The 9,031-nt window shown below is 39.6% G+C and overlaps 1 long non-coding RNA gene across 3 annotated transcripts in view; it reads right to left on the bottom strand.

Annotated features, from left to right (window-relative positions):
• LOC102062255 (uncharacterized) overlaps nt 1-9,031 on the bottom strand; it is a 97,304-nt gene that overhangs the window by 37,353 nt on the left and 50,920 nt on the right. The gene's annotated exons all lie outside the window — the stretch shown is intronic.

Here is a 9,031-nt window from a genome sequence, read left to right as displayed (position 1 = left end):
CTGCAACACAACAAAGAAAACAAATTCTGTTAAAAAAAAGTATTTGCTTGAACTGACGTTTTTCATTACACTGTTAAGTAATGCTTCAAGCTTACTGCTTGCTTTTAATCAGCACTGGAAAATATTTCCATCCTTCTTGACTGTTTCTCTGATTTTGATTGCCAGAGTATTCCTGAAACTGCTCTATCAAGATGAACCTTGGAGACTGCTTGGTGATTTGAGCATAACACTGACAAACTAGAAATAAATTCCAAAACCTACTGCAGAGTTGACCAAAGAAATTCCTGGTAGCCACAGATAAAGTGAATAAACATTTTTTAAAAAGGATTTTATTGCTCAAAGATATCTTTGTGGTGTCCTCTTAGATCTATGAGTGTTCCTTGCTGGCCTCCAGCACCTAATTCAGAGAGGTGATGACTTGCTCTTAATTTGGGGTCATACTGGTACCCCTGTGTTCCAGGGACCCTAAGACACTTCAGTGGGAGTTGAATATTGGAAGGGTTGTTCCTTATGTCCTGTTCTGTGCTTTGGATTCAAATCTACAGAAATAGAAAATCTATAGAAAGCTATGGAAATAGAAAAATTATATCCATACCTTACTGGGAATTGAAGCAAACGAAGAGCAAGCAACCAGAAAAAAAACCAGAAAAATCTAAGTAGAGCTATGAGAGTATTGTCCTGAAAAAGAATGCTCTGATGCTACATTCTCTGTTTAACCACATAATTAGCAAACTTCCAGAAGGAGCAAAAAAGAATTCCTCATTCCCTTACTAGGCTAAGCAGCGACCTGGAAGAACTACTCAAACCTCCATGAAGAAGAACTGGATTGCTCCAGATAATGGAATAACTAAATAACGGGGGACAGAGTGGAAAATGAAGCCCAGAACATCTCATTGCTCAAGGTCAGTGCAGTTCTTGTTCTGCTGAAAATGGTAATTTGCAAGGGGAAAAAAAAAGTATTAAAAAAAAAAAGAAAAAAAAAAAGAGATGGAAAGAGGACGACACCAATCAGGAAGAATCCTGACTGGCTGCCAGGAAGGGATAACAAAGCAACAAGTAAATGCCAGCATAGATTTGTCAAACTGCTTCCCTTCCTTTTCCAAGAAGTTAGAAAGCCCCAGGATAAAGAAATAATTCAGTGATCACCAGGATCACCTGAGCATGGCCACTTTTATGCCATGTTATTCTCCCAAAACAACAAAGGATCATGGATTTGGAGAATAAAACTTAATTTTTCTCAAGTGACCACCAGGTCTTAGCAAATGGCATCCAACCTTCAGCCCCAGAAGGACCCCAACACATGCAGAAAGAAGCTGAGCATCTCATTGATTCATCAGAAAACTATGCACAATAAGTGTTTTCTTAATCCTAAATTCTAAAATCTCAATATGAAATAAATACATGTATCATTAGGGGGTATGAAATCATCTCAACTCATTTATAAGGGGCACAGTTAAACTTGAAGCTATTTAATTTAGCAGAACAATAGAGCTTTATGGAATGTGTTTGTCACTAATGACCTGGACACTATTTTTGTTATTTCTGCCTCTAAAATGCACAGCCAATATTTGTGGTTTTTTTTAAAAAAGGCGTTTCTTTCTTAAAATGTTGTTGTGCAGGAAAAAAAAAATCAAAAAAACTGAACTCAGAGTACAATCAAATATACAAAGGAAAACCACACAAGTACAGATTTCATCATACTCCTCCAGATTTTAAATAGATCAACATATTTTGGAGATGGGTGTGATTTTATGCGAGCTGTGCCCCTTTAAAATTGGCAACTACATTTAATTCAGTGCTGCCTTATTCCAAGTTCCAAACTCCAGTTGAAAATAGATCTCACAATGGAATCCTACAGCTGAATATACTCTGGGAGAAAATTAATACTTTAATTTATTCCAAGTTCATTTGCATGACAGTATATCATTAGTATATACAAAAAAAAAATATGTATTATACCAACAGAGGGAAAATTCTGTGCAAACAGTGAAAGAAACTCACATCCCACCAGCGAGATGAGCTTGGAACTTGAAGCAACAAAGCTGTTTTATTTCTCTGAGAAACAAACACATTAAAAAACCACCAAAAAGAGCTGTTAATAGTCTAGATTGTCATTTTTAAAAATATTGTACGACCTTAAAAAAACCCACAAAACAAATGTGATTTCTTGCATGTCAGTTATCTCCTAAATAGCTGAAATGAGCCACATGGACAATCAAGTGCAGGCTAAAAATAACTCATGTAACCCAACTCACCTACAAAGCAAGTTTTCCTACCTCACTGATTAACCAGTTGAAGAGGAAAGAAAACACACACTCACTCTGTAACTCCATCAACCTTGTTGTCCTGGAAACAACTCTTCTACAAGAGAAGTACTTAACTGCCAAAACATCTTCTGCTACTACTTTTGGGGTTTTTTTCTTCCCCTACTTCCCTCTCTGCAGTGCTCTCAATGTTTGATAAGCAGCCAGCACCAAACCTAACCCATCAAATGGCACAGAGATTGGATCTCCTGCTCTTAAAAGGAAATAAAAAATTCCATTTGAGTATGCAGCATGTAGGGAACACCAGGTTTGCACAAAGGCTGTGGAACGGACTGTGTCATTTTGTTGTTGTTGTTTGTGTTAAAAAAGTCCTGTTAACTGAACCTTTCATTTTAGGAAATGGCTTCAAGCTGTGCCAGGGGAGGTTAACATTAGATATTAGAAAGAATTTGTTCATGGCAAGAGTGGTCAAGCACCAAACAGGCTGCCCAAGGCAGTGGTGGAGGCACTATCCTGTAAGTGTTTAAAAAAAAAAAAAAAAAAGGATATAGCAATTTAGCAATTGAGGACATCATGTGGTGGTGAACATGGTGGTGCTGGTAAGCTGATGAATAGATTTAAGTGACCTAAAAGGTCTTTTCCAGCCCAAAAACTCCATGATCCCATATAAACCAGCAAACCTACAAGGTGAACTCAGCCTTCCTTATTCATGTACCCAAGTACCTGTGGTGAAGGGCCCTTATCTCCCACTCTGTGGGAGTGCAACAAGGTCATAAACCATAAAAAAATGATCTTCTTTAGGTTTTATGGTTACTGTCTGTGTTTAGAAGGGAACAATACTTTCAAACCCAGGTCTTGGCAATTTCTGCCACATTGCTGGCCAGGAATTCAAAAAAAAATTCCATGTCTCAGTACTGGAAACATTTGTGCCCTCCCTTTCTTGGTTTAGAATCCTTTTCTGAAACAGGTCTGTGCTTTTAATAGAAGATAAATCTAAATTTTAACCTCTGTAGGAAATAAAAACTGGGTTTAGAAACCAGCTTTATCTAGGAAACAGCAGGTTACTTTCAGACCACAACTTTACTCTCCACATCCCTCCATACATTGCTCTTTTTGCTATGCAGCCTGTTTGGGTCAGACACATCAATTTGGCCTTACCTAAATTGCTCAATCCACTTCAACAAATATACTTTAACCTAAACACTTAAAAATTCCTTATTTATAAACTAGCAGTGTTTTAAAAAAATTGGCATCCAAGCCTCTCAGTCAGCCTGCCCACACACACTGCCCACACCTGTTTCTCCAGTAAAATGCCAGAGTCTGCACTGGTCTCAGATGGGAAAAATCACAATTCACTGTTTTCAAAAGAAACCTGTTAATTACCAAAATTATTCCCACAGCAAGTCCAAAGGGATTTCGGTTCCTTCAGAAGATCCATGATTAAACATAGTTACACTCAGCAGTTTTATTCAGTGTGGTATCTCTGCTTTATTATCTTCACTCTGCTAAGAAGAGCTGCGTTTTCCCTCGACTTCCTCCAATTCCCAATGTATTCACGAGGGTTTTTTCAGTTCCTTAGCAATGCTGGTTATCCATTGTTCTGTACCTTTGATTTTCATATAAACCCTATCTAATTGTTCCCCAAAGCAGCTGTGGCTGCCCCAGCCCTGGAAATGTTCCAGGCCAGGCTGGATGGAGCTTGGAGCAACCTGGGATAGTGGAAGGTGTCCCTGCCCATGGAAAGGGGGCTGGATCAAGATGGTCATTAAGGTCTTTTCCAACCAAACCATTCTGTGCTTCTAATATGCTTTTACATTGATTTAAAATTGTATCCTTGCATCTGCTTTTCCAATGACTTATCTTTAATATATCAATGTGACTCACAGCTTTGTTTTCCCTTTTGTCCTGTGATTTTATTCTAGACGTTGTAAACCTTCAAACCTCTGTATTTCTAAGCATATTCTGGAGAGATCACAGAATCATAAATGGATTGGGTTGGAAGGGATCTCCAAGATCCTCTATTTCTTACCCCTGCCATGGGGAGGGACACTTTACACTATACCAGGACCTTCCCCTAGACCAGGTCATATGTTTAGCTGGCAAAAATTAGCTGAAATCCCAATTAATCAGGATCTGGAGTTGATACCAATTAACAACTACCACTAAGAGAGATCCAAAATCTCAACCTCACAGTATTAAGCTTCCTCTGCAAAGTGCCACAGTTAGGGATTAAAATTTCTCATCTCCTCCACTACAAACCCAGCTGCCTCAGCAGCATTTTACTGCACAGGCTCAATAAACATTCCATGTGTCACCAAGCAGGCAGGGAACATCCACACAAGTCTCTCTTAACACGTCAAAGATCCAGGGATTTTCAGCATCCCATCCCTCGTACTCAGAGGAGGAAGGTATTTGGAAACTTGGTACATATGAGCAAATTTAAGATTATGAAAATTGTGGTGCCTTACAGTAGCAGCGCTGTTACACGCGTTACAAACACTGAATTTTGTCAAACTATTTCCAGTAAATGTAGTTTTTTTTCCCCACCTCAGCACTAGAAATTCCCAATGCATAGTATAAAACGTTATGTTCTGCACTTTCTAGCTCAAATGAGGACCAGGTTTTACCAGCCAGCTTTTAGGAGTGTTCAGACCCTCCCTCTCTGGTACAGAAGCACACTGATCTCTGGCTGGAAAAACATATCTGATACTGATTTTTTTCCCTATTTCAGGCAAAAATTCCAAACCATAGCAAAGCTTTTGCCTTCTGCTGCCACTGAATACCAGTTGCTGCACAAGTAAAACAGAAAAAGGCTGAAGTTATTTTAAAACAGCTACTTTTCTCTACTTAAGTGTTTAGTTTTCAGTAGTTGACTATGTTATGGGTGGGAAATTAATGCCCAAAGTGATGCAAACACCAACAGCCCTGAGCAGGGCAGTGGCAACAAGGGGATGAAAAAAACTTGCAGGGTAATGTAAAAATATAGCATGGAGAGTTGAACAGCACTATTAACTGGAGAGAAAAACCCATAAAGCAAACACAACAACACCCTCTGATGATTCTTTTTAGTCTCAGGCAGTATTGCTAAAAAATACCTAATCAAGGTGACACAAAGAATTTCTAAACCATTTATTAATTACTTGAGGCTATTTTTCATTTTACTGCTTCACTGCAATTTCCATTAGCATGGGGAATTGTACAATTTTTTTTCCAAAGAGATATTTCCACTGAAGTCAGTGTGGATTCAACAAGACCAGGACCATCATATAAACAGAAATCAGAAAATAGTATTTCCATAAGAAACCACTCAGATTTATTGGATTAACAGGCACTTACAAGTGACTCACGCCGACACAGCCTATAGTAATCCAATCTATTTGAGATAAGAATAAATTCAAAGGAAACCTTAAATTTAGAAAAATCACCTCTGTGGCAGCACACATAGTTGGCTTTATTACACAAAATCACATTAAGTGTTCTCTCCAAATGGGAGGACAAATAAATTAAAAGCTAAATTCTAGCAATTTTTTTTTCCATGAGTGCAGCATGTCCTTAACAGCAGTAGCTGCCACACTGAGCATAATTAGAGAGGGATAACAGAGCCCTGTGTGGAAGTGCCTTGTGGAACACAGCAGTTTTCCTGTCCTACAATCCCACAGGAATAGCTGTGCTAAAGGAGTGGGAAGCAGAGGAGCCACCAAGCCACCTCAGGAGAATTAAGGCAGGTTGTTAAATCCACAGTGGCAACCACCATTTCTCCTGCACGCACACTGGTTTTCCTTTCTGTCTGGGATTTCTTGGGGAACTCTGACTTATCTCTATGGGATTTTACTAAATCCTAACAAACACTGAGGTGTTCTGGCTCAGCACACTGAAGCATCAATGCTTGCCTGGAACCCTGAAGGATGCATTCACAGCTCTCACACCTCCTTCAAAACATGGCAGCAAGCAGGGAGCTGGGATGGAGATTATTTCTATAAATACTCCTTGCAGCAATAAAAGAATTTTTACCTCTTGATATTGCCATGAATAGCAACAGTCTGGAAAAAAAAAGTATTATTAAGTATTACAGAGTCATAGAATGGCTTGAGTTGGAAAGGACTTTCAAGAATGTCTAGTTCAGACTCCCTGCAATGGTCAAGGACACCTTCCATTATCCCAGGCTGCTCCAAGCCCTGTCCAACCTGGCCTTGGGCTTTTCCAGGGATGGAGCAGCCACAGCTTCTTTGGGAAACCTGTGAGGGAAGAATTTCTTCCTAATATTCCATCTAAACCTGCCTTCTTTTCATATGTAAAGAAAAAAGCCAATATTAAAAAAGGTGTCACCGGCCAGAGCAAGGGGTCATGCACTGAGCACTGGACTTTTATCTCAATCACCAATTACTGTAAGATATAATGAAACACCACCTGTGTGTAAGGATATTTGAAAACCACAGGACAGTTGAAAGCCATGTATGCTCTGCCATCCATCCAATAAAGCAAAGACACTTCTCTCTATGCAGGGATGTAAATCACTGAGCACACAGATGAAAACTCATTTGTAAGAACCAGCTGCACACTAGTGAGGCCAACAAAATCTTATCAAATGCAGACTTCAAGGCTGAAGTGACTTATTTAGAGAACTGCTGTGCTGCTCTCACCTGCAGTACCCAGCTAAGTTAGATCAAGGACAATAGCACACACCAACAACATCATGAGCAGGAGGCTTTAATTTTTTATGCACGCTTTCCTTCAGGCATACACCCTCACTCTCAGCAAATTCCCATTAATGGCCATTCTAGAATCCTGAAAAGCAGTATGTTATAGCCTTGGGCTAACTAAATTACAGTGAGCTCTGCTGAAGCTGCAATCACAGTGAAAAGCTGCTGTATGACTTTTACCACAATAAAGATACTCCCTCAGAGAGTTTCTTCACAGTGTAATGCTTTCAAAAAAACCTCACCATAGCCTGCACCTCCTGTGAATTTGGTCATGACAGCCTGGAGGCTTGCCCAAGGACACTCAGAAAAAAGATCAAAAATTAACCAGTAGTCAAAAAACAGTGATTATACCCAAGATTTTTAATGTGCTTCACGTGGGGATGTGGATCTTGGCTTGAAGGAGTGCAGAACAGATGAGAACTCAAATGGCAAAGTGCAAGGGGACAAGACACAATTTGTTCTGATTGAAAGACAAGGTTAAAAATCTCATTTTCTGTCACAATGAATTGGGTTTTCAAAGTGAGACCTCCCTGCCCTTGTGCTTTTTTCAGATTTGATTTCTGGAGAAGTTCTAGCCTTTACATTACAGTAAAATGCTGTAAAAATTTTCAAATAGCTAGATTTTGTGCTAACCCTAATTCATAATCATTCTGGCCTTGCAACCGTGGTGTGAAATTCACTGAGCTAGACAGCTGGGAAGGGGGGGGTGTGAAGAGTGGGGGTGGTGTTGTGGTTTTTTATTATTATTGCACTTCTGGTGTTCAACCCTTCTACTCTATACGAAATCCATATTCAGGAGTCTGGGAGCATGAAGATGCTTTTACGTACAAGGATTTGGTCAGGCTCTAAAAGCATCTGCATCCTTGTCTGCAATGAATGAATTTCTCTTCAAATTTACTTTGGTGACCAAAATATGTGTTTCTAGCCTGTAGTCCTGACTTCTGTAGAAAGTGGTGCTGTTCAGAAAATTTTGTTTTGTCCATAAAATTTTGTTTTGTCCATAAAAATAATTTTTATCCCTTCAAAACTCTCTAAAGGACACCTACTAAGAAATGCTTTCCAATGAAACCTGAAGAAAACTTCCTGAGCTCACAGTGCTGGTACAAAACTAAGCTTTAAATGAAGTTCTAGGAAAGAACCACCAGCTTTTCACGTAAACTTGTGGTGAGTTTTCACTGAAGCCCTCAACCCTGCCAACCCATGGCTAAATGTCATATTTCATTTCCTATCCTAAATCAGCCATAACAGGAAGACGGTTTTGCTCTGTCATTTTCAGACCTCATTAAAACCCAGCACTAAGCATAATTCTGGATAGTGGAACTTGACTGTGGACTGAAAAAAAAATCCCCAACATTCAGACAATCTAAGAAATTCAGCCTTTTTTTTTTTTTCCTACTGAAATGGGCCTTGGGCACAGCTTTTCACCAAAGACATCGTTTTATTTTTCCACATGCTCTTGATACATGCTGGATCAACATCATGAGGTGTGCAGATTTAAACAGAATTACTTAGGTTGGAAAATCCCTCTAAGATCACAGAGTCTAACCATTTACCCAGCACTGCCATGGCCATCATTAAACCATGTCCCCAGGTGCCCCATCTTCTGAATCTCTCCAGGGACAGCAAGGGACAGACAGGGACTCCAGCACTGCCATGGGCAGCCTGTGACAGGGCCTGACGACCCTTTTGGTGAAGAATTTTTTACTAAAATCCTGCTGCATCCTGAGGCCATTTCCTCCCATCCTATCACCAGGAAAAGACAAGCACAACCTACCTACAGCTGCTTTGTAACACAAGCACATCAGAAAGCCAAACTTCACTCAATTTCTTACACAACTGTCAGTCAACTTTTAATTATTTCCCCCCACCCAAAAATCTTCTACTCTTAACAACTCTTTAAAGGCCACTTAAGGCACACCAAGAACTATGAAAAGCAACAGTAGGCTGTTTTATGGATCATCTCCTAAGGTATCATGCTCCAAAGCACACAATATCACTGTATTCCTGCCTCTGCAATACTGTCTTTAGGCAGCTACAAGTTGTCTCAGTAAGAAAACATTATCTTGT

This window comes from Zonotrichia albicollis, chromosome 4 (assembly GCF_047830755.1).
Source record: "Zonotrichia albicollis isolate bZonAlb1 chromosome 4, bZonAlb1.hap1, whole genome shotgun sequence".
NCBI classification, from domain to species: Eukaryota; Metazoa; Chordata; class Aves; order Passeriformes; family Passerellidae; genus Zonotrichia; species Zonotrichia albicollis.
Note: the sequence above shows the minus strand (reverse complement) of the source record. Positions and strands in the feature narration are given on the sequence as shown.